The sequence below is a fragment of the Oncorhynchus tshawytscha genome, linkage group LG04 (assembly GCF_018296145.1).
Source record: "Oncorhynchus tshawytscha isolate Ot180627B linkage group LG04, Otsh_v2.0, whole genome shotgun sequence".
Lineage (NCBI taxonomy): Eukaryota > Metazoa > Chordata > Actinopteri > Salmoniformes > Salmonidae > Oncorhynchus > Oncorhynchus tshawytscha.
In genome coordinates this window covers 56608033-56633595 of record NC_056432.1, presented here as the reverse complement: position 1 = coordinate 56633595, position 25563 = coordinate 56608033, and the positions used below count along the sequence as shown (strand labels likewise).

The 25563-nt window shown below is 45.7% G+C and overlaps 1 protein-coding gene across 6 annotated transcripts in view; it reads left to right on the top strand.

Moving 5' to 3' along the window:
* Nucleotides 1-25563, top strand: part of LOC112249061 (zinc finger protein 536-like) — a 192789-nt gene that overhangs the window by 11617 nt on the left and 155609 nt on the right. For 5 of the 6 annotated variants that reach the window (XM_042320923.1, XM_042320922.1, XM_042320924.1 and 2 more), the window contains exons 2-3: nucleotides 7687-7762; nucleotides 16084-16127. The gene's annotated coding sequence lies outside the window, so the exon portion shown is untranslated. The remainder of the gene's footprint in view (nucleotides 1-7686; nucleotides 7763-16083; nucleotides 16128-25563) is intronic. The other variant, XM_042320925.1, reaches the window with a different exon arrangement.

Genomic DNA, 25563 nt, shown 5'->3' with positions numbered 1-25563 from the left:
TTTTTTTCTTTTTCTTTTTTTTCTCACACGCTTTTAATCAAACAGCGTAGTTAGTTAGTAATGAGGATGAGGGAGGAACGGTGCATCTGCTTCCCCATGCTGCTGGGTGTCGGGAAAGAGGAACAGGAAGCGTAAAGAGAGGAGCGTCCCATTGTATTTATTATACCTTCACACTGTATTTATTTCGGACACGTCAACGATGCAACACATTTGTGACGGATGGCCTTCCCAAAGGATTGTCTCGTTTAATTCTCGAGAGAATTTGCACACGGAACTATTTCGAGACCAGTCCAAGAGTCAGAAGACCCTAACGGTCATAAAATGTTACCATTATTATATTCCAGAACCTGAACACGGTAAACATGACTTCAACCATGCAACATCACCATTCATGTTGTTGGAAAAGCAATGAAATGACTGACTGATTTCATGAATAAAGGGCTAAGTTGAAAAGACAAGAGGGAGGAAGTGGTGTGGGGGATTGGGGGGGTTTGATGGAATTCATTACACATAAACACCCTTAGCATTGATGGGATGATCCAGAGAGATTAGATTGGAAACCCGGGTGGACCTGGAAAAGGTGACCACATGGAGGGAGGGCTGCATAATGAGCCCATTGGCAGATGCTAGAGAGTGGAGAACCTCGCCGGCCCCCAAGGTCAAATGGGGAGTCACATCCAGGTCACAGGAGGTTCAGAGGACTGCAGCCTCAGTTAGAGCACAGCGCACTGGAGGCTCAATGTTAACCGCTCAACAAAATCCTGCCTGACTGACGAGACTTCCGCGGACGCCTCCCTGTGTCTTGAGTGCACGTTCTCTAAAGCTCTGTCTGCTTGCGGTAAAGTAACGTTTGTGTGAATTAACCTTCGTGTGGATGTGACTAAGACAGTCTTTCGAGACCGTTACTACTCTGAACCTATGGGATTTCCGTAAGGAGTAGTTCACCACTTGGGGGACTTTGATGATCTAAACTCTAACCGTGTGTCGTGGTGGAACCCTTGTGCGACCAGGACCAGCGTAGAACTTGAGGGATGGAGGAAGGTCCGGTTTCCAGAGTTAGGCCTGGCTAATTTAGACAGGGTCACTATGCCAGGGACTGGGGTTAAACGGTGTGACTGTGGAGGTCAACAGTAATTAGCTTCCCATATGACCCGCTGTGTGTGTGTGTGCGCGTTGGCACGTGGGCGTTAGACAGAGAGAGAGAGAGAGAGAAGGGTGGAGGCGGTGTGTGGGTATGTGTCTGTTGAAGAGTTTCAGGAGGGTGTTTGCGTGTGTGAGCGAAGGGGACAATTGCAGATAGCATCCGTTCTCTGTTGCTCTCTCTTATGATTGTGTGTCTCTTAAAGTCTGTCCAGTTCACCTTCATCTATGGCCAACTCACATCTTGTCCTTATACTATTAAAGGTCGCCGCCGTGCTTAAGGAAGACCGACAGATGGCTGTTTTCTTAAATCATGCTTTGAAGATGATTCTAGAAATCACCACCCACTATCCCGCTTCGGGCTACAGTAGCTTACATTCTTACAGGCCTGTTTATCATGATGTCCTTGCGTGGGTTAAAACTGTCCCTGCCCTCTGTGTGTTCATTATTATTAAGACAAGACACTGATGGCAACATACAGTCAAATTGAACAACATTCTAAAAAAGAAATAGGTGGTTAACTGATACAAAAAATACAGCAATTTCTTTCTCTGCTACCTTCCTCTGCTACCCCCCCCCCCCTCTTACGGTAACGTGTGCTCTTGTGCTTGGCTGAAAGTTGCTCATAACAGGATGTTAAATATATAGCAGTAAGAGAGAGGGGGGGGATAAGGGGGGAGATTATGTCTGTGTGTTTCCACAATTTCTTGATGTATACACAATGTCAGGCAGCCATTGTCTCCTGGGTAAAGAATGAAAGTTCAAATACCTACCATCTCTCCCCTGGTGCTCCAAATGCTTGGCTTTGAAGTTTTTATAATCCATCTGTCATCTTCGAGCAGGGAGGGCACATGTTCTGCACTGCTCAATTACACCATCTTCTTTTGCCAGCTACAATGAGACAGGAAGCAAATAATATGGGCGACCTAAAAGGGAGAGGAGAGCGAGAGGAATCGCTCGAAAATTCCGCATTCCCGGTGTTCTCACGCACTTGATTGTGTCCCTCTCTCCCATAACAGGAGAACAAAGCGTGTTTGTTGTGGGTGGAAAGCCTTAAAACGCTTCCTACTGTTACAATCATGAAGGATTTGATTGAATGCTTATTGTTTCAAGGACAGCGATTTCACAACTTCTTTTTTTTTTGGGGGGGGTCAAACTGTCACTATATTCCACTTAAGAGCACTAACCTTAGCGCTTTGTAATCAAATTGTATTTGATATTAAGAGTCATCTGCTACAAGAAATAAATGTGAGAGCGTGCATTTTGATGACACCTTGTTCCTTTCTTGCACACAGAATAGTATTTGTTGTCAGTTTGATGTACATTCTAATGAAGTTTTTTGCCGTGCATGGTGCTGAAATCATCTTTAATTGGAGAATGCTGTGTTGCAGTGCTTTAAAGCTTACAAGCGAGGAGCCTAGAACTTCCGATACCCTCTCGCTTCAACTGAAAAACAACAACAGCCGCAGTTGCAAATTAGACCTCAGAAATATTTCTCCTTTAGGAGAAAGAGGCTTTTCATAATTTTACCTTTAATACACAACACTGTTAGATCTCTCTGTCTTATTTCATATCTTCTCTGAAAAGCCACAAAGAAGTTTCAAAGAAGATGAAAGATTGTGTTGCGAAACAACAACAAAAAAAAGGACATTTTACATTCTTTTGTTGCCTTTGAAACGTCAATATTTTGCCTGTAATTGTGTCATACTACGTTATGTATCTTCATTTATGGAGGAATAATACATTGGGCCTTTCTTCTTAAATAAAAGCAGCACCCATCTGCTTGTGGAGCCACTCCTGGTTGCCTGCTCCTCACAAAAACAATACTCGTCCTAATGACTTCCACATATTTTGAAATCTCCCTTTTGAAATTGGTCTTGGCAGATTATTTGCAGGTACTTGAGTTGCATCTGTTTGCAATTTTGCAATGTGGAAGACTTTAATGCAGCACTCGGTGAGAGCTGGGGCTATTTTAATCCCAGAGTAACACAGTCTGTCATTACAATTGCCTAGGTCCTACCCTGACCGGGTCCATCTCACCCAAGCTGGGTGAAAAACAAGACATTGGAGGGGTCAAGGTCAAGATCTCCGTGGGTCAGGTTTAGAGTGCCCTTCCTTTAGTGAAGCCCCACTGTCTGCCCTAATAACTGGTCAGTCCCCTTGCAGTGACACAGCCCTCTCTAATGAGATGGGTTCTTTATAAAAGAGGTGATTAGGAAACCAAAGCTGAACTCATTGTGACTTCAGTCCCTATTGTTTCTACCATGTGGCGAGCAGCTGACCGGCTTAAGACTTTAAAAAATAAAAAAAACTATTATTTTTTTTATTTTTTCATTCCCCCCTTTAAACTGTAATATTGTCCCGCCCAGGATATCAGGACATAACCAAAGGCCGTCAAACTGTGATTGTATAGGTGGTTACAATTACATGAATTAGATTTCATCAGGGGTGTTTATTCAGTCGGACGATAAATGAAAAGATGAACTTTCAACTCTTTTCTTTGTTTTGTCTTTTTTTTGGTGTTCTTTTTGTTTTATTAGGAGCGAAGGGAGGGCGATACCAGAGGAGGAATTATGTTGAAAGTGTATGCCTTGCAACTTTTCCCCTGTTGGAAATGTTTATTTGAACAGTAAGCTCATGATTTGAATATTTGTAATCCATGCTTAAATTTACAGGCCAGATGAACTTTTTGGCACAGAATGGCAACCATAAGTAGGATTTTCCGAAAAGCTTTACAAAATTTGAAACCATTTGCATGGCTTAATATAATTTAGAGGCAAAAAAAAAAATGTGTTCTGTCTTATTACTTTATACATTTCAAATTGTCATTATTTTGTCCTCTCATTTTATGTGCATATGCTACTTTAGAACTCAGTTAGGTCGTGGGACGAATATATGAAGACTTCAAAAAATGCAGTGGCCCAGGCGCTGGAGTGGGTTTCCTCCATGTTCAATTCAAATGAGTTTACTCCATATTGACTTCTAATGCTGAAAGGCCACCCATCTTGTAGGCTGGGCGGTCGCTGAGCCGAGCAAAATGGAACGCTTTCTTAAATGATGCTAATCAGTCCGGAGGGGCCTGGCCTCCATCCTTCGTCAGTTTTCTGTAATTCAGATGTGCTGAGAACCTGAAATTAAACGTGTCAGTGTGTGTGCATGTGTGTATGTGCAGCAGGGGTGTGGGGGGTTAAGGAGAACCAAATGAGTGGATGGGAGAAATAACTGAAGCCGTGGCTTTCTCTTGGGCTCCACGTTGGTGAATGTCAAGATGATTTAGCTTCTTTTCTATTTGCTGTCTGCCTGAAAAGTCCAACCCTCCTAAGATTGCAGGGGTTTCTGCTAGCCATTTGATGAAGGTACACTTCTTTTTGAGTCAATCGGAGCCTATAGGTAAAGCGTCAGTATGTGTGTGTGTTCTTGTATGTGTGTGTGCGGACGCCAGTTGGGCGAACAGCTGAACCATGGCGCAGCCCCCTGCCCCTCGTAGGCCTTGGCAGTTAGCGGTGTGAAAAAGCCCACTCTTTGAGGGCATTATATAGATTAATGTGGTGTGCCTGGGGCTTCCAGCGACACCTCACCAGGGAGGCCGTACGGCAGATCTGGGGGGCTGACAGGCGTTAAGGGGGGACCACGGAGGACTGGGGGGAGCAGAGCCCCGTCCTGGGGAAGGCAAACAGAGGCTTCTGGACTGGATATTGGGGGGATTGTGTGGGGCTTGTGTGACCTGCGATGGGCATCATCTGGCCCATGCGGCTCATTATAGACCCTGCTCTCCTCAGCCAAGCAGCTCCACTGTCTGGAGCTCTGTTTCAGCCAACTGAGACACTTCCTTACACACACACACACACACACACACACACACACACACACACACACACACACACACACACACACACACACACACACACACACACACACACACACACACACACACACACACACACACACACACACACACATTGACATAAGCATACATGCTAGTACACTCTCATCAGTGCATACTTACAGAGAACAAAGGACTGTACTATGTCACCTTGTATTCATTGTATTAAACAGAAGTATCCAATGAGAATGTTCTGGTATCAAATAGTCAACAATAGTTAGTCAATAGTTAGTCTGAACCGTGTATCAGATTATCACACACACACACACATGCACGCACGCACACACACACACACATACACACACACACACCCACACACCCACACACACACACACACACACACACACACACTGTATCCCTCTTAAGATCTGTATGTGTAAAATAAAGTAGAAAAGAACAACAGAGTACTAATCTTTCTAAGTTGGAATACAATCTTGCCTACTTAAACAGCACATGAAGAACAACAACGGTCCCATTGTTGTCTCTCTGGTGATTGTTAATGTTTCCGAAATCTCTGATTTCAGAACTTCACTTTCTATAGTGAAAATATGGAGATTTATTATCAGGATTTTACCACATTCCATTCAAGATTAGGCACATCTGGTTGTGTGTGTTTGATTTGGTTTATATCAAATTGTGTATACAGTATATACCTGGGAGACATGGACATGTGTGGGTCTCTATATCTGTCTAGCCGTGTGTGTGTGTGTGTGTGTGTGTGTGTGTGTGTGTGTGTGATTGTTCTAGCAGGAGCGCTCCTTAAATAACCTACTTTTGTCTGACAACAGCATTAGTTGTAGAGGTGCACATATGCAAAAAGCTATTTGGAAAGGCATCCTCGTTGCTGTCAGCTTTTATTATGCGGGAAGGTGTCATGTTTGTAACGAAGCTGAGTGCAGATGGCAGAGTGGAAGAAATGGATCACTAATTTTAACAATGATTAATGAACAGAGATGGAAAATGAATTACATTGGACTATTGGAGGCAAGGAATATTTTCAGTTAAAATGTTAACTCCGTCTGCCAGGCTGGTGTAGTATTGGGATGGGGAATGGGTGGGTGTAGTGTGGGTAGAATCCACACCCGTATGCTCTTGACTGCCATTCCCCTGCTTAAACACTGCATGTGCTATACACATTGTTTCCACCCCCTGTGTATCAAGCATAGCATTAAAAGAACACAATGTTTAACAGGGTAAATACAGCAAAGGTTATCTTGTCTAAAAAAAATGAATGTTAGAGTACTTCCTGCATGCTCTGTCTATACATTCTGGAGAACTAGTGAGGCAGAAGCTGCTTAAAGTCCTTCACCCCTTCCAAACTGTTGTTCATGGGCCTTTTTACCGTATGGCCCGACTCTCACGCCATCGTTGACCACACCACTACCCCCTAGTATCAACTATTGGGTACGCCATGACTGTTGAGCTGACTCTTTCTAAGACAGGAGAGGTGACCTACCCAACTCCCCAACTCAACCCTCTCACAAGAACATCTAAAAGTCCCCAGAGTAGCAAAGTCTCATCCACGACACACAGGAATCTGAGAACAGGAGTTTCCTCTCTCTGTTTCTTTACGTTGACATTGTTTTTGTTATCCTCTCCTTTTTGTTGCTCCCCGGTCTTGCGTCTCTATCGAGGCTTGCAGGGTGGGCAGCTTGTGCAATCCAGCATAATAGATATATGTGAACTGTTTTGAATTTAATTAAGCTCCTGATGGGAAATACTTAAAGGAGAAAATAACGCAACTTCTGGAAACAATGTGAGTCTGCGCAGAGATCTCATGTTACCCGGCATATGCTAAGCACTCAGAAAACATACACAATGCCTTTGGTGAACAAGGTAGGGAAAATGCTCCTGGGAGCCAATTTAGAATGTGACTTAAGGCAAGTGTGCCTTTGTGTGTGTGTGTGTGTGTGTGTGTGTGTGTGTGTGTGTGTGTGTGTGTGTGTGTGTGTGTGTGTGTGCGTTTTCCTCTTGGTTTTACTATTGAAATAGTAGTGGTGATTAGAATTCCCTTTGCAGGCTCCTGGGGTGGTCTTCTTTGAGAACCACATATGTGACCCTGCTTCAGCCCCAGCTCCTGCCCCAGCTTCAGCCCCAGCTCTTGCACCAGCCCCACTCACTCTGACTCGATGTGAGGCCTACACCCAAACCTACTCACTGGGTTACACGCCACTTTAGATGGAGGGCAGGGCATGTAGTTCACATAGCTTATGCCGACCTGATTATTTGTCTTGCGTGAAGCGGCAGGCCTTTTAAAAGTTGGATCGGGTAACATTCTGTGCGCTGAAGGTTTGTTTCACGTTTTGTAGCGCGTGCCGTTTTGGAGGACCTAGTAGCCTCTGTTCCGACTATCAAACGGAAATGCAACCCTTCTCAGTCTTTTTTCCATACCATATGCCATGGACCACACCTGTTCTTACTGTCGTTTTAACCACACTTTTATTTCGTTTAGGCTTCTCTATGTAATGACTGTACTTGTGCTACTGTACTTATGCTACTGTGCCTGCAGTAGTTTGCAGAATTTTATGAAAAGGATCAAATGTTTGGAAAGTATTTACTGTAACGGGTATTTTGGTGATGTTTTCTCTGTCACTATTGTGCATTCTTGTCTAACTTCAATAGCATCGGCACTGAATTTCCTGGTTTGTCTGCTTTGTTTACAGGCGCTTGTCTTCCCCCCCCTCTGCAAACCTGTCTGTGTTCTTCCCGAGCTACGTCGGTGAGGTGGCAGTACTGCAGGTATGGATCAGTGGCACCCCGATTGATCACGTAAAGAGCAGGATATTAAAGATGTCTGTCACACTCCCCCTCCTCTCTGGCATGGTTCTGGGGGGGGGGATTGAACAAGTGGATGTGAACTTTTCAGCTCAGCGCTGTCACCCCCCTAATCAGGAAGTGAAATCTGTAGCACAGCACTCTCATTTAACTTTCCTAGACCCCCCACAAAAAAGAACAATTGCGCTGGAAGTAATGTGATTTCTAAATAAACGCCCGCCTGTCAAAAGCCGAGACGCATTTACTTCCCCAATGTAGCTCAAGGAGACAATTAGCAAACAGAGGTGACACGGTAAACAGGTGCACCCATTATTTCTGGAGCTGGTGGCGATATATCCCCATCTCTGAGACTGATGGTAGATCATGTGACATAGAGGGTGAAGGATCTGTCTGCATCAGGGCTCGGCTGACGGGGTCTGCCAGCAGTTTGCAATGTCCTCCTCAACATCATCTCAAAATATGTATTCTCTCTCTTCACAGTCACGATGTATATAGGTGAGATCACTTAACGTCCTCTATCTTTCTCACACACACACACACATCTCTTTTCTCATTCTACCATTCTTTTCTCGTTCTCACTCTATACATCTCGTTTTCTTTGCATGTTCTCCCGTTTCCTTGCCCACAATCCCTTCCCTGGAATTATTGACAAGACTTTCTTTTCTTTTAATTCATAGTAGACCCTCGTCCAGTGAGAGAGGTCAAGCCGGTTTGTAAAAATGGATTGCTTGTAAAGTGCTAATCAATGGAAACCTTTTCTCTTGAAGCTGGAAAATTCTAGCTATAACATTTATTGAAAAAATATATATTCTCCTGTTTGAGCTTGAATTATATGACAGCTGTCTTATATACCCTGTGGGACTCCCAAGTCAAATTATCAGACAGCCTTGGTACACCAATGATGCTGTACTTTTTATCATTTGAAAATATAGATCTGCTTAGTTCATCGTGTGTATTTTTATTTGTAAACAGAGCAACTCAAAAGTATTTAAATCTTAGATGACATTGAATGACGTATTTCAAACATGTGTGCTATGTTGTAACAGTGTAATAGCCTTGGTAATTGTCGCTGGTGTTTTGGACTGCATTTGCATGCTGAGATGTATAAGTCAAATCTAAAATAGCGAGTCAGTCTTTTGGCTTGTGCGGCATCAGAGGTATGTGAGACAGATCTCAGTCATATTGGATCCATCACAAACACATGCTCTCCCTGACGCATTCTCACACTCATTCTCACACAAGGCACACATGCACGCAACCTTCAGGCTTTCTCCAAATGATATCGGGGCCATCACAAGTACAGGGACTAGCTACATAGGGGATTCCATACATGCGTACCATACTTCTCAACTCACCTACTCTCTCCTCCAGTATGTGCTATTGACGTTCCATAGACATCATGTAAAAGAGGAATGTCGAGTCTATTTGAATCATGTAGGTATGTCGAGACAGCAGAAGGGTTCGTTTATGGGTTAGCTTATAGCAGTTTGATCCGTATGAGGGGACTTTTCCCACCACAGCCTTTGGATGGATTCAGTTAGCTCAGCCTGCCACTGTTGTGAGAATACATCATGCTGTTATAAATAAGAAATGATTGGCATCCAAGGGACACATTTTGCCTCTGACACTTTGGATAAGAATTAGTTGAAGGAGCGACAGTCTTGATAAGGAGTTATAATGATAATAATTATTTAGCTTTTTTTATTGCAGGATAATTATTGAAGAGGGTCGTGTAGTCATCACTGTAATCAGTAAAGAAAAATGACAGAAAATCCACAGGGAAACAGATGGTACTTAGTTGTTTTTTGTGTTGTTTTTTTTTTAAATATTAAACTAGTACACTTAGTACCAGGCATAGGATGAGGACAATCAAAAGGAAAAATGATCAAATTAAAATCTCTTCACCCTCAAAAAATAAATAAATAAATGAGATTCACATGCACAATTAGGACTTGTTGGTGTCCTTTGCCAAAGCCACCCAATCAACCCACAACACACTGTACCGATAGGAAGGGGAAAAAATGCACAAAAAGCCTTTCAACTCAGAGAGCGGTATTTAAACAGAAAACCCTGACCCCTTGACTTTGTCTGTTAGCATAGAGTGTATTGCATTGGTCGTTCGCACGCAATCGGCACGAATAAGGTCACCATTTGTTCGTTTCGCTCTTTTGGGATGCGCCTACGCGGCGTCCACCCGGACTTTCGCTGGTGCCCAGGCCTCGGATATGTGTTTTAAAAAAAATAAAGATTATTTATTTTATTGTACACGACCAGCGAGGAAGAAAAAGGCTCTTGCTTTCCAGGGTCGGAGTGATCGGAACACAGAGGCTGCTGCCCTACATTCCTGACTAATTGTATAATTGGAAAAGCTCTCCAAATGAGCGCCCCCCTTTCGCGGGCTGATCTTCCCAGCGCTCCCCCTTCAAAGCAAATCACAAAAGAGCATTTTGGGAATAATAATAATTGTAAAAAAGCGTCAATTATTAATCTCGTTTACCAGCACCACTGCCGTGTGGTAGTCTCGCTGCCACACATGGCACTCATACTCGTTGGGAGCCAGGCCACCAATAGTGGCAACTTTTCTCTGATCAATGTCATCCATAACCGCGGTCAAAGTTCAACCTGTGGACGACCCTGGAACTAGCCTACTCACCACATTATTTTTGGATGGCCCTGCCTTTAGTGATAAAGTCTCTGTATAAACTTTTTAAAATGTTGCCTCACTGGCATATAACTGATGATCTACCTGTGAGCTGTCTTTGCTTTCATATTTTACTGTTGCGCCCGTGCTCATGGTCAAATTGGATTTTCAGATTTATGGCCTCTCTTACGCGCCTTTCATTTCCATGGATACGGAGGGACAGCGGGATGATTTCCGAGGTCGACGCTCAAGCAGGATTCCAAAGTGCAGTTAAAATGAATCTCTTAATTAACCCTATTGATCAGTAAAAAATTGAAGCAAATGTGATTTGCATACACCGAGAGTGATCAATGCATTAACTCATTTTCTTTTTTCCAAAATCTGATTTCCTCAGTTTCCAAAGTGAGCGAAAGGAGAGTTGAGACGAATGCGGATCGATCCTGCATCTTGCAGACAGGAATACAAAGCATTTTGTTAGTCACTGAAGGGGGAAACATATCAGGAAGACATTTGTTTGAAGTTTGATACGTCAGATTATTTTCTCACCTAACCAAACATGGAAAGTACTCATCCAGTCTCTCTACTTCGTTAATACTCTGTAACACCAGTAATTATCATAAAGCCACATATTTGCTTTGTGAACATGAGATATGAACAATACTCTATTTGCAAGCTGAATGGAACACATAGTAAGAAAGGGGATATTTATTCAGGGGAAAAAACAGAAATATGTTTCTCTTTTTATTTGTGTGAAAAGCAGCAACAACAAAAAACACCACCACCGACAACAACAGGAAGACAAAACTAAAGGTGTAAAAAAAAGCAGTATGCTGCTTTTTCTCAAGAGCAGCTTATTATAGAGTATTGATTTATAAGGCTTTAAACGCGATCCTCCATGCTCAAGTCAAGGGCAGGGGGAGATGGCTGCAGTCGGGCTACATGACAGTCATCGGGTGCTGCAGAAAGCCTGTTTCTGAATAGTTTTGGAACACAAAGGGGTAATTGTTTTAGCCCAGATGTTGCTTTCGCACAACAAGCAGGATACAATGTTCCTACTGAGCTGATGAGCCCAATCAGTGAAATGATTAAAAATTGATTTTGTCCCTGTAATTACAGTATGTAAACTACTTAGCCAGGATTGCAAAGGAAGTGATTTTCTAATTACGTATATACTCTGGTGTCTAATGATTGGTTTTTTGAAGTAATGAAGAGAGGGTCCTAACGACTCCTCTGTGTTCTGTTGTTTAAGAAAAAAAAGGAGACCATCGTTAGGGCAAGGCATCAGGCAGACAAAGACCTCAAATTGAATTTTCGCCAGCTAACATGCACAGATTCTGTTTGTTAGCATGCGATCTGGACGCTAATGGTGGCCATGACTTCTGCGGGGTCACCAGTACAACAATCTGGACCCTCCAATTAAAACATTCAGAGGTTATGATGTCATTGTCACCCCCAACACTAAAAGAGCAGATTACAACCTATGTGTTGTGATAATTGTGTTGTTTGCTCAATAACCTGCTAGTTCATATGCTTTGACACCGTGATATATAGGCCTAAAGGCCGAGACATTAAGAAGACACTGTGGCAGAATAAATTCAACCACACCTTTGTTTCATCACAAAACCAGAGAGCAACATCTGTCCAGTGAAGTCCACAAAGTATATTGCATTTAACAAACAGTCACATGACCTACAGCATGGACAAGCAGGTTAATGTTTCTGACTTCTAAACAACTGTTGATTTAGAGCCACGGAGTGTTACCACCAGTCTCAAAGAAAACAGGAGCTGCCTCCACTATTCCAGCACCATTTCAACTTCAACATTTCAACATCATCAAATCACCTATGCTTAGTCTAATACAGTGACAACTAAAAGATACCAAAAACGATTTAGTCCAATCAACATAAGCTAAATATAATGTGGTTGTCCATAGTTCTGATTTCTGTGTGTGTTCGTGTGCTTGTGTGTGTGTGTGTGTGCGTGCGTGTGTGTGTGTGTGTGTGTGTGTGTGTGTGTGTGTGTGTGTGTGTGTGTGTGTGTGTGTGTGTGTGTGTGTGTGTGTGTGTGTGTGTGTGTGTGTGTGTGTGTGCGTGCGTGCAAGTAGAAAAAACATGTTGACTCACCCTACTTGTATTGAAACGCCAATGCCATCCTACTCTCTTTCATGTTCATGAAACAGTCTCTGACTCATACAGTACACACTTTTTAGCTTTGCTCGCTTGCCTAACTTCCTTTCATGGGCAATGATGAGCCAACTAGTTAACATTAGTCTACTACATCTAGCTACATATTGAACTTCCATCCTCTCAGGCCAGGAGCACAATGTACACATTTATGGTTGGATCAAAATTGTCATTAAAATCATTGGCCAGTACAGAGAATTAAGTAAAACCACAAGTCCAAATCCCTATCTCCGTCCATTTAATATAGGAAAGGGACCATTTTAGCTAGCCAGCAAGCCACCGGGGGACAACGTCATAACGAGATGCAACAATTCAAGTTTTTTCTGTCAATTATGTTTTGCTTTTGATGTGATTGGTGTGAATCCAAATCCAAACTGGCTTCCCTTGACACTTATTTTTGGTGTGCCAGGACTATTCACAGTTGAGTTCACTTAGTGTAGCTCATCGCTGATTGGCTATTCTTTTATTTTTTTTTAAATGATAAAGGGAGGCCAAATGCTTGCTGGTTTCTCTTTCATTTAATGCTACAGGCTGCAACAATGTCATGCTCTTTTTGACCAGAAAGCATCAAATAGACATATAAAGAGACAGAGTGGCACTGTTTCGCTCGCGCAGATGCGTTCTCTGGTGAGATACAGTCAGCCTTTTGCAAATTTTAGGAAAGTGATGAAACATAAAGAGACGAAAGATACATTACAAATACTGTATATATGATTTATTTTTCTTGGTAAAGTTTTTGGGGAAGCCTGGCTTCCCTTGGCCTCCATGAATACACGCCACTGAATATACTAACCGTGATGTACTATATCTTCGGGTGTCAGTGTGCCACTAGTATTTTCCCTGACAATAATACTCCTTTAAATGTATCGTTAACACTTCTTTATCTTTTATTTCATTGTTCTAACTCTTTAAAGTACAAGGATCATAAGAGGTTCAGACCCTCTTCTGGCTCCCTGGTAGAATCACAAGCTCTGAAATGTTCCACATGGCTTCTGTTGTAAATGCATGAACTTCTGATACAGATCTGACCTAGAATGGAGGCCATGTGTAATATGGGCAAATCAAAAACAAAAAAAAAAGGGTTTCAGGGTTTTACCAGGGGAAATAGAGAGATAAAGCTCCAGGGACATAATGTATTTCATAGAAAACACAACTCATACCACTCAAAATATGTCATTATATCAATCCTGCTCTTCATTCTTTGGCAGCAAATGTAGTGCTTCGGAAACAGTTTTCATTGAACAGGACAGACAATCACTAACTGGAAAGGTCTGATTATTGTTAGTAGTGCTCAATTGGTTTTTAGATTTTCTGACATTTTTAGGTGACACAAATCCAGGTTCATTACTAGTGTGGTGCCAGGACAACAACCTCTCCCTCAACATGATCAAGACAAAGGAGATGATTGTGGACTACAGGAAAAGGAGGAACGAGCACGGCCCCATTCTCATTGACAGGGCTGTAGTGGAGCAGGTTGAGAGCTTCGGGTTCCTCTGTGTCCACATCACCAACAAACTAACATGGTCCAAACACACCAAGACAGTCGTGAAGAGGGCACGAAAAAGCTTATTCCCCCTCAGGAGACTGAAAAGATTTGGCATGGGTTCTCAGATCCTCAAAATGTTCTACAGCTGCGCTTTCGAGAGCATCCTACCTGGTTGCATCACTGCCTGATATGGCAACTGTTCGGCCTCCGACCGCAAGGCACTACGGATGGTAGTGTGTACGGCCCAGTACATCACTGGGGCAAAGCTTCCTGCCATCCAGGACCTCTATAGCAGGCGGTGTCAGAGGAAGGCCCTAAAATTTGTCAAAGACTCCAGCCACCCTAGTCATAGACTATTCTCTCTGCTGTCGCACGGCAAGCGGTACCGGAGTGGCAAGTCTAGGTCCAAAAGCTTCAACCCCCAAGCCATAAGACTCTTGAACAGCTAATCAAATGGCTACCCAGACTATTTTCACCCCCCCGCTTTTACGCTGCTGTTGCTCTCTGTTTGTTATCTATGCGTAGTCACTTTAACTCTACCTACATGTGCATATTACCTCAATTGCCTCAGCTGACCGGTGCCCCCGCACATTGACTCTGTGAAGGTACCCCCTGTATATCGCCTTACTACTGTTATTTTACTGCTGCTCTTTAATTATTTGTTACTTTTATTTAAAACATTTATTTTTATTTTTTATTATCTATTTATTTACATAGCACTTATTTTTCTTAAGACTGCATTGTTGGTTAAGGGCTTGTAAGTAAGCATTTAACTGTAAGGTCTACACCTGTTGTATTTGGCGCATGTGACAAGTACAATTTGATTGATCCAAAACTTAAGAGAGAGAAAAGAAAACTAGGAGAGAAAAAATAACGTTGAAATGCTGCCAGTATCAAACTGTACTTTTCAGACACAGTTGATTGTAAGAGAAGCCGATAGCACAGCCAGCACACCCCTTTAATAATTCATTTAGTTAGGCTATGATCTATCATTTTCTACCTTTTGACATGCGATATTGAAATTTAATATTGCATCAATACAAATGATGTATTGCCAGTCGGCCCAAGGATGTGGATTGCGAAGAGATCTCAGAACGTCTTTGAGTTCCTTCCCTACTCAAAGCCACATTGTACGAGAGCAGAGTCGCAGGAGTAAAACATCCGTCATTCTGGAGCTTTGATATGTATGTTTAAAAATGACATCTTAAAAAACGCTCAGGGAAAACCTCTTTCCTCTACCCAAAGTCGTGTCTGAGAAGGGAAGAAAGGAAAGCGAAGGGAACATGACAGTGGTGTTTAGGGGAGACATCTTATGTTGTGGGGATCTTTGACATACTGTTTAGTTTCATGAAATCCCCTGGCAAAACTCTGGAGCTCACTATGAGGGACTTTTGGGTGCGATATCTGTAGTCTAGGCTGTAGACTAGCCTATTTCTCCATTACCGTATTGTCATACATTTCCTAGTTTATTGTTCAATCCGTCTTTACTATTTACTAACTAACCTCTAAATCCCTAAGATGATGCCAACCCATGTTTCTCAAGTTGTATTCTCTCTCAGTGTTTTCTTGTAATGCGATAGACAGGATGTATTTGATTGTATTGAACTGAGATCCTGATCTGTTTTTATCTGTGGTGCTAATGATTTCCTGTTTGTGCGAAATTTATGATGCTGCTCTTGGAGACGAGTCTGTTGGTGTGTCATTAACACTCTCTCTCTCTCTCTCTCTCTCTCTCTCTCTCTCTCTCTCTCTCTCTGTCTCTCTCTGTCTCTCTCTCTCTCTCTGTCTCTCTCTGTCTCTCTCTCTCTCTCTCTCTCTCTCTCTCTCTCTCTCTCTCTCTCTCTCTCTCTCTCTCTGTCTCTCTCTGTCTCTCTCTCTCTCTCTCTCTCTCTCTCTCTCTCTCTCTCTCTGTCTCTCTGTCTCTCTCTCTCTCTCTCTCTCTCTCTCTCTCTCTCTCTGTTGTTTGCTTTTCCAGTGATCTACGGATGTCAATTAGAAGACCCAAAGAAAACACGTTAGGTGAGGAACATGCTTACTGTATTTATTTTATACCACTTAGAGGTGAGACTGAGAAATTGGACCCAACTGACATTTCCATATTTCCCATTCATTTCAAAACCAACACCTATCTACAATTTGAATTGATGTATTTTCTTTAAGGACTGTACCAGTTTAAATGGCTTCTATTTGGCTCGTGGTGTACACCAGACATCAAGCGCAGTGCAGGTTGTCAGGTTAGTGTCCTGCGCCTGTGACGGTGGGAGAGGGATGTCGTGTGAGGAGGTGCTATGGGGCTCTGTGGGGCCTCTTCCTGTGTCTTCTGCCTGGGCTTATTAGTCTACCTGCGAGGGTCCTGCCCCTCTCCGGAGGTGTGCCTGCCGTGGGGCAACACCTAGGCAGGAGGGATCCTCTGTGACAGATGACCTCTGTCTGTCATTCGCCAGACTCATACCTCACTCTGAGAGGCTGACAGTCAGACAGAGCCCAGGTGGACTTAGGCTGGCTCACCCAGGGCTTGTTGTCAGTGAGGGATCTCCTCACTAGCTCTGTGTTGTCTCAATGGGGGACTGGCCGTGCTGCGTGTGTATTTGTGTGAAGGGATGTTTGTGTGCTTGCCGTCTTGTGGGGGATGGACTGTTGACACACTTCATATTTCAAAATGTGGGACTGTGGAACGAAATGAAGATTGATGTGGACAAAATGTTTAGAACACGTCTTATGTCAGTAAATATATTATAATTTACACATATGTGACACATCTCACAAGCCTACTGTATATGCATACACATGATCAAAAACCCACACATATTCACAGGGGGGCTCAGATGTTATTAAAGCTATATGCTATAATTGCATTTGATCTCAAATAAACACAAATTCAGTCCATCTCCCACATAAAGATGGCAGATGTGATGGATGACCACATTAGCGCCAGGGACAACATTAGATTTGCTCCAAATTATTGATCTTTTGTTTGCTAGCCAAGTCGGCAATAAATAACCGTATAAGAGAGATGTGACTCATTATCGCCGTGCCAACTGACAGACCTCTGTCAAAACAACTCTCCTACCTCGCCACTCTCTCCTCTCTAACCGGATGGATTTGATCCACTTTTCGTTCTTGCACTATTACTATCTGATTCCCTTAAAATGTTAATCCCACTCCGATAACCTGTATTATTCAATATTTTATACACATGCATTCAGAAGATTTCTGTTTTATCCCTACCTTCTTAGTGAAGAAATCCTTTTATCACACAATGGGTAATTTATATCCATTACCAACATTTTCAATCCTTTTCAGTGCTGCTGTCAGTGCCTTTGGCACAGTCATGATTAATGTGATCTAATAATAGTATGCCATTATATTTCCTTTAGTAAAACATGTACCAACATCCTATTCAGCTCCACCAAAATTCATTGCCTCTTAAAATATTTGTCCTTTTTCAGTTGAAAGAGAAGATCGCTATTTTCTCTCAGGAGATGATTATGAAGATTTTTAGTGAGAATGGTTTCCTATTTTTCGGTCTTATGACTTTGTGTGAGTTTGATGAGCAGTGGCAAGATGGTGGTGGCGGGAGGTGATTTGGACATGCTGTAGAGTCTTCTCACGCTTACAGGTAACACAGCGCCTCTTCCCCGCCTCCATTGTTCGCTAGTGGCTTGTGTTCGGACTTGTGTGCTTCAAGTGCGCCACCATTGATTGTCATTTCAGATGCACACTGTTTGCCGGGTGGTTCCAGACGTCACGTTCAGTCATCACACCTACAGCCAATGGGTTCAACGAATATAAATGAAATGTGATATCATATTAAATGTTATATTTATTTTGTTTTTCACGAATAATAGTCTACCCGTGTTGGTGATCATGCAGCCTTCCGAGAACATTGTGGTTTCATACAGTAAGAGTCCTTCCAAACGTAGATAGATTCATATAAATTGACCGGGACAATGATGGCCTAGTTGGGATAGGATAGGGGCGAAGGGGGGGGTAATGGAGGGGCAGCATGCTGACTCCCTTTGGAGTGACTGGAGGATTTGGGGGGAGATGTGGAGCGGTCCAGGAGTGGGCTCCCGTCCCAACAAGCCGGACGTTCTGAGCCAGCCTGCCACTCGTGGGGGCACGTTTCTGACTGGGGTGCCAACAACCTCCCCCACTCGCTCCCCAAAGAGGGTTAACCCTTACTGGGTTCTTAGACTTGTATCCAGAATGAACAGGTGGTCGCACGAAACATGGGCATCAATTTCCTCATGACTTATCCCAGTGTGGATAGAGGGGGAGGGAGAGAGAGATAGATCGGGAGACTGTAACAGAGGGAAAGGAAGAGATAGAGGGGGAGGGAGAGAGAGATAGATCGGGAGACTGTAACAGAGGGAAAGGAAGAGATAGAGGGGGAAGGAGAGAGAGAGAGATAGATATATAGATCAGGAGAATGTAACAGAGGGAAAGGAAGAGATAGAGGACAGAGAGAGAGAGAGAGAGACAGCGAGAGATAGCGAGACACAGAGAGGAAGGGTGTGTGTGTGTTCTTATCTTGATTTTGTTTATTACTAGTGTGGTTGGTGTTATGGACCAGCTTGTGGAGGGTCCCACCACTGTGTGAAATTGACATCAGATGCCCGTGATGACTAGAACAGAACAATATCACATCTCGTTTCCATTTAGCAAGGGGCAGCTGTGGGGGAGAGGGGGGGGCACCTGACCCCGGAGTCAAACCACACTCCGACCCCCGCACTCCCAGAACCAAGCACAGATGTCAACACTTTACATCAAAAGACAGCCCCCCCCACATATGTATTTTTCCCTTCTCAAATGCTTTGTTCCAGAATTGATCCTACTCCATTTAAGGATAATGTGTATTTGAGCTTTTTTTTTGTATTCCTTTTTCTTGTCTCAAGTGTCCGGCTCCAAGCAGAGACAAACGAAATGAAACCGTTTGAAAGCCAAACGATATGGGACTGAGTTTTAGTATAGCGCAACATGTCACACACAGCATTTTGCCACTGACCACAACACTCATCCAGCCCTCTGTAGTTGGGATAGCTGTGGTCACTTTAGACATGTCAAGATCAAACACTCGGCAACGTTTAACACTGTTGTTCTTTGTTTTGCTGGGAGGTCTTTGTTTAGTAGGACGCACATAAATAAGCGGAGAGTAACCAATAAACAGTTGGCGAAAACGAGCCTTTCTGAGTCAGCATATTTACTAATGTCTGATTACATTTCAGGAGAAAAAAGCTTGTAGGTTGTAAATAACAAACTGTCACAATGTTATTTAGCGACTTTAATATGCACTCTGTGTGATGAATATTTTCTGCATGTTGTATGTATGTGCATGACTGAAATGTTCTCTCCGGGACCGTACGGGGACCAAGACTGGAAGGTTACAGTTGAAAAGTACCTTTAAAAAAAAAAAAAAGGTCCCCATAAATGGATCAGTCAATGGAGAGATTCAGACAGATAGATAACAGAGAAGAGGAGCGATTGTGTGCTGGGGTTATTACCGTACAGTAGACTCACCTTTTCCTCCTCTAGGTCCTTCACAGCGGCTCTCCCTCTTAATAGGGAAATCCTCCAGGAGGGGGTGAGAGAAGGGGGGGGTGGAGGCTCAGCAATTTCCTTCCAGGACCCAGAGTAGACCAGACCAGAGCTAAGCAGAGCGTCACAGTCTGTCTGAGACTCTGGAGTGAGTCAGGCATTTAGAGAGAGGGGGAGGAGGAGAGGGGGTTAAGAGAGGGAGAGAGAGAGAAAGAGAGAGCGAGTGTGAGGGAAGAAGAGGGGGTAGACAGAGAGGGGGTAGACAGAGAGGTGTAGAGAGAGAGAGAGAGAGAGAGAGCGGAGAAAGAGTGTCGCTCACATGGAATAAGCCCCACACGTCTGGTGGCACCACACAGTTATTCCCATGATGCAATCTGTGTGGGGTGATGATGATGAACATGATGATGATGAAGGTGATTATAATAATGATGAGTGCACAGACAACAGTTGTCGTGGCTGCCTCTCAGTTTGCATCATCTGGCCCTATATAAATATACAGACGGCCTACATGGGCATATCAACGCTAATGCCCCTTTAATCCCATAAGTGCTCCGTTATGGCAGAGGTGGGTTAGTCTCTTAAAGTCCAAGCTGGCTCTCCTTCCCTCCATCCCTCCATTCCGCCATCCCTCCTCCCTAATTAGGCACCAGAGGATCTGACTAGAGGGGCTGTGTGTGGCAGCAGCCCTGAGCTGAGCCTGGGTGGTGGTGGTGGTGGCAGGACTGCAGCAACCCAGCCAGGAGGCAGGTCACAGGGGGAGAGTGGCAGGGCAGCAGTGGACACTCTGGAGGTGGGGCCCCTGACATGCCACACCAAGGTTAGTTCACCTAGCAGCTATTTCTAACCCGGCCGCAGAAAATGCCTTCACCGCCACCCCCTACGTATGTTGAGGAGGTGTGGGTGAATATGTAGCGCTCATATGTTGATAGCGGGTAAAACACAGTGCCCAGCATGTTGATTTATATCTATTTATATTAAAGTCAGGATGGCTAGAGGAGCCTGACACCTAAATGTAGTCGCGTGATGGAGTTAGCACCGCCCCCCCAACACCTTCACAGTACCGCCCCCAACACCTTCACAGTACCGCCCCCACCTTCTCTGCACCACCCCCTACTTCTCTGCACCGCCCCCAACACCTTCTCTGCACCACCCCCCACACCTTCTCTGCACCACCCACCCACCTTCTCTGCTGCACCACCCACCTTCTCTGCACCCCCCACCTTCTCTGCACCACCCCCACCTTCTCTGCACCACCCCCACCTTCTCTGCACCACACCCCCACCCCCACCTTCTGCACCACCCCCACTTCTCTGCACCACCCCCACCTTCTCCTTCTCTGCACCACCCCCACCTTCTCTGCACCACCCCTCGACTTCTCTGCACCCCCACCTTCTCTGCACCACCCCCACCTTCTCTGCACCACCCCCACCTTCTCTGTACCACCCCCACCTTCTCTGCACCACCCCTCCTTCTCTGCACCACCCCCACCTTCTCTGCACCACCCCCGACTTCTCTGCACCACCCCCACCTTCTCTGCACCACCCCCCACCTTCTCTGCACCACCCCCCACCTTCTCTGCACCACCCCTCACTTCTCTGCACCACCCCACCTTCTCTGCACCACCCCCACCTTCTCTGCACCACCCCCACCTTCTCTGCACCACCCCCACTTCTCTGCACCACCCCCACCTTCTCTGCACCACCCCCCACCTTCTCTGCACCACCCTCACTTCTCTGCACCACCCCACCTTCTCTGCACCACCCCCACCTTCTCTGCACCACCCCCACCTTCTCTGCACCACCCCTCGACTTCTCTGCACCACCCCCACCTTCTCTGCACCACCCCCACCTTCTCTGCACCACCCCCACCTTCTCTGCACCACCCCCACCTTCTCTGCACCACCCCCACCTTCTCTGCACCACCCTCCCCTCTACACCCCCCACCTTCTCTGCACCACCCCCCACCTTCTCTACACCACCCCCACCTTCTCTGCACCACACCCCCACCGTCTCTGCACCTCCCCCACTTCTCTGCACCACCCCCGACTTCTCTGCACCACCCCCACCTTCTCTGCACCACCCCTCAACTTCTCTGCACCACCCCCACCTTCTCTGCACCACCCCTCGACTTCTCTGCACCCCCCCACCTTCTCTGCACCACCCCCACCTTCTCTGCACCACCCCCACCTTCTCTGTACCACCCCCACCTTCTCTGCACCACCCCTCAACTTCTCTGCACCACCCCCACCTTCTCTGCACCACCCCTCGACTTCTCTGCACCACCCCACCTTCTCTGCACCACCCCCACTTCTCTGCACCACCCCCACCTTCTCTGCACCACCCCTCGACTTCTCTGCACCACCCCCACCTTCTCTGCACCACCCCCACCTTCTCTGCACCACCCCTTGACTTCTCTGCACCACCCCACCTTCTCTGCACCACCCCCACCTTCTCTGCACCACCCCCACCTTCTCTGCACCACCCCTCGACTTCTCTGCACCACCCCCACCTTCTCTGCACCACCCCCACCTTCTCTGCACCACCCCCACCTTCTCTGCACCACCCCCACCTTCTCTGCACCACCCCCACCTTCTCTGCACCACCCCCACCTTCTCTGCACCACCCTCCCTTCTCTACACCCCCCACCTTCTCTGCACCACCCCCACCTTCTCTACACCACCCCCCACCTTCTCTGCACCACACCCCCACCGTCTCTGCACCCCCCACTTCTCTGCACCACCCCCGACTTCTCTGCACCACCCCCACCTTCTCTGCACCACCCCTCAACTTCTCTGCACCACCCCACCTTCTCTGCACCACCCCCACCTCTGCACCCCCCACCTTCTCTGCACCACCCCCACCTTCTCTGCACCACCCCCACCTTCTCTGTACCACCCCCACCTTCTCTGCACCACCCTCAACTTCTCTGCACCACCCCCACCTTCTCTGCACCACCCCTCGACTTCTCTGCACCACCCCCACCTTCTCTGCACCACCCCCACTTCTCTGCACCACCCCCACCTTCTCTGCACCACCCCTCGACTTCTCTGCACCACCCCCACCTTCTCTGCACCACCCCCACCTTCTCTGCACCACCCCCACCTTCTCTGCACCACCCTCGACTTCTCTGCACCCCCCACCTTCTCTGCACCACCCCCACCTTCTCTGCACCACCCCCACCTTCTCTGTACCACCCCCACCTTCTCTGCACCACCCCTCAACTTCTCTGCACCACCCCCACCTTCTCTGCACCACCCCTCGACTTCTCTCTGCACCACCCCCACCTTCTCTGCACCACCCCCACCTTCTCTGCACCACCCCCACCTTCTCTGCACCACCCCCCACCTTCTCTGCACCACCCCCACCTTCTCTGCACCACCCCTCGACTTCTCTGCACCACCCCACCTTCTCTGCACCACCCCCACCTTCTCTGCACCACCCCCACCTTCTCTGCACCACCCCTCGACTTCTCTGCACCACCCCCACCTTCTCTGCACCACCCACCCACCTTCCCTCATCTTTTCCTTTTCTAAATTTGGACGAGGACATTAAATGGATGTGCTATAATTCAGTGTGTGTGTGTGTGTGTGTGTGTGTGTGTGTGTGTGTGTGTGTGTGTGTGAGAGAGGGTGTACATAGTTCTGTGGTTATAAAGTGAAGCATTATGGCAAAAAAAATCCTTAAATAATTTAGCGATCACATTATTTTATAATGCCATTCTTTAGAACGGACTCATTCACTCTAATAAATGCGTTGCTGGAAAGTTCCGGGGATTTTGTGGGGCGCCAGTGAGCGATAGCAGCCACCCGACTCCTAGCTGCAGTCTCCCCCTCGATGCTACCATGTGACCTGCGCCATATTCCTCACGATCAACACTGTGGCCAATTGAGACAGAAAAAAAATGACCCATTTTATTTATGTGTCAAAAGTGCGGTGAAAGGATGGCGGGATCACTCAATCCACGCGGGTCAATTCTCCCAGATGGAGGGTCCGGATGGTGCACAGAAATGGTAGGGTTATTGATTTGTCAAAGAACTACAGCGTGCGGGTTGGGCTTAAACGGCCACATAAACCTGAGCTGTCAGGAGCAGAGAGGCGCAGCGATGACATTTAGCCACACAAACGGAGCGGATGGATTCACCGCGCCAACACGCCCGTCTCAGCCAGATCATATTCCTCTATTGTGAGCGCCTGGGAGAGGCTCACTTATGTAGGGGATTTTTCACATTACACCACAGTGGCATAAAAAAGGTTTCCCACCTCCTTTATTGGAATACATACCTGGCATTAATACAAGGAGCGGGAGGGAGAGAAAAGGCACACAGTGGAGTCTGGGCCCATAAAAGGGATAGTTTAACAATTGATCGAGAGCAGTAGTGGAAATGGCAGCTGTAAATCAATTTAATCTCCGAGCAGTTAAAGACTGTTTTCTAATGAGGTTAATGTCACATAATGACCAAATTCCTCCATTTAAAAGATGCCCTCAAGGTGTTGGAAAAAGATAGATGTCGCCTAGCAACATTAACTCGTCATGACCCACCTGACACTGAGGGGAAAAGTTTCCTCCCAAGAGGAATGTCATGTTTTTTTAGAAGAATGAAATGTGGAACGTGGAACGGCGGAACGTTGAAGTGGATGGCGGTTGGGAAAGCAAGGCGAGGGAGGGTTGGGAAAACGTTGGGCTGGCTGACTAGCGCTACAGGACGGAGGCTCAGAAGAGAAGCCATGGCTTTAAAGGAGAATGAAACGTCAGAATGACCCATCACTAACACACAGTGAATCGGGTTTACCCTCCAGGGTTTCAGGGTGTTCATGGAATCTCTGATGTCACGGGAGACGATACTGGTACGGGTGGTGTGCACTTTGCAGAGGGCAGATGAAATACCAACAGACGTGCCAACACAAAAACAACGGGTAAATGATGAGATCATTGCTAGACCCATACAAAACCTTTACTTGTAAACTGACACAAATCTTACCGTACTAACATTTAGGCTCTGTCTGCTTTGCAAATCTACGGCTGAACCACCTAAAATGGAAGAAAGGGTTCCAATCCACAGGCCAGCCATTCATCACCGAGGCCCTAAAGCTATTATCATGATCTAATTAGGTTTAAGATAAGTCTGTGTCATGCCCCTGTCCAAGGCTGCCTTGTCCCCAATTCTACAAATTCAGAACATCCCAATTTCAAAATCCCACTCACGCTGTATGTTGAACGAATACAGGAGCTACTAATGCAATTTCATACTACTACATACCCACCCACTTACAGAAATCCATAAATTCACACGATGACACAGATTTACACACATTAACGCGTACAGTGACTTGTGCGTGCGTGTTCACAGTGGAAGTAGATCAGATACAGCATGTGATGGAGGCCCATGTCTAAGTCTCTCCATTACTCACTAGAGGCATCATTTTCACAGCACTGTGCTCTTACCCCTTCTGTGTTCCTCTCCGTCTGTGCTGTAATGAATTGAGGCGCAGATGAGGTGATTTTTTTTTTGGGGGATTACAGTAGCGTTGCTGAGACAACGTTGCAGGCACTGACCTATAAAGAAGCCCTTTGAGGAGACCCATTAATCCACCTGTCCAGAAATACTATATTTATATGTGTATCATAAATCTAGGCTGAGGTAGTCAAATGCAATTTGGAATTACCAACGCAGACACGGCATTTTTTTTTTTTTTTTTTTTTTTGCGTGATTAGCGACAGTGGTGCGACTGGCTGGCTCAGTGGCTGGCAGGAGTGGCCTGATCTACACGCCGTGTGCTCGTTACACCAACTAACTGCACTGGGTGTGTAAAGAACACATACAGTGCCTTGCGAAAGTATTCGGCCCCCTTGAACTTTGCAACCTTTTGCCACATTTCAGGCTTCAAACATAAAGATATAAAACTGTATTTTTTTTGTG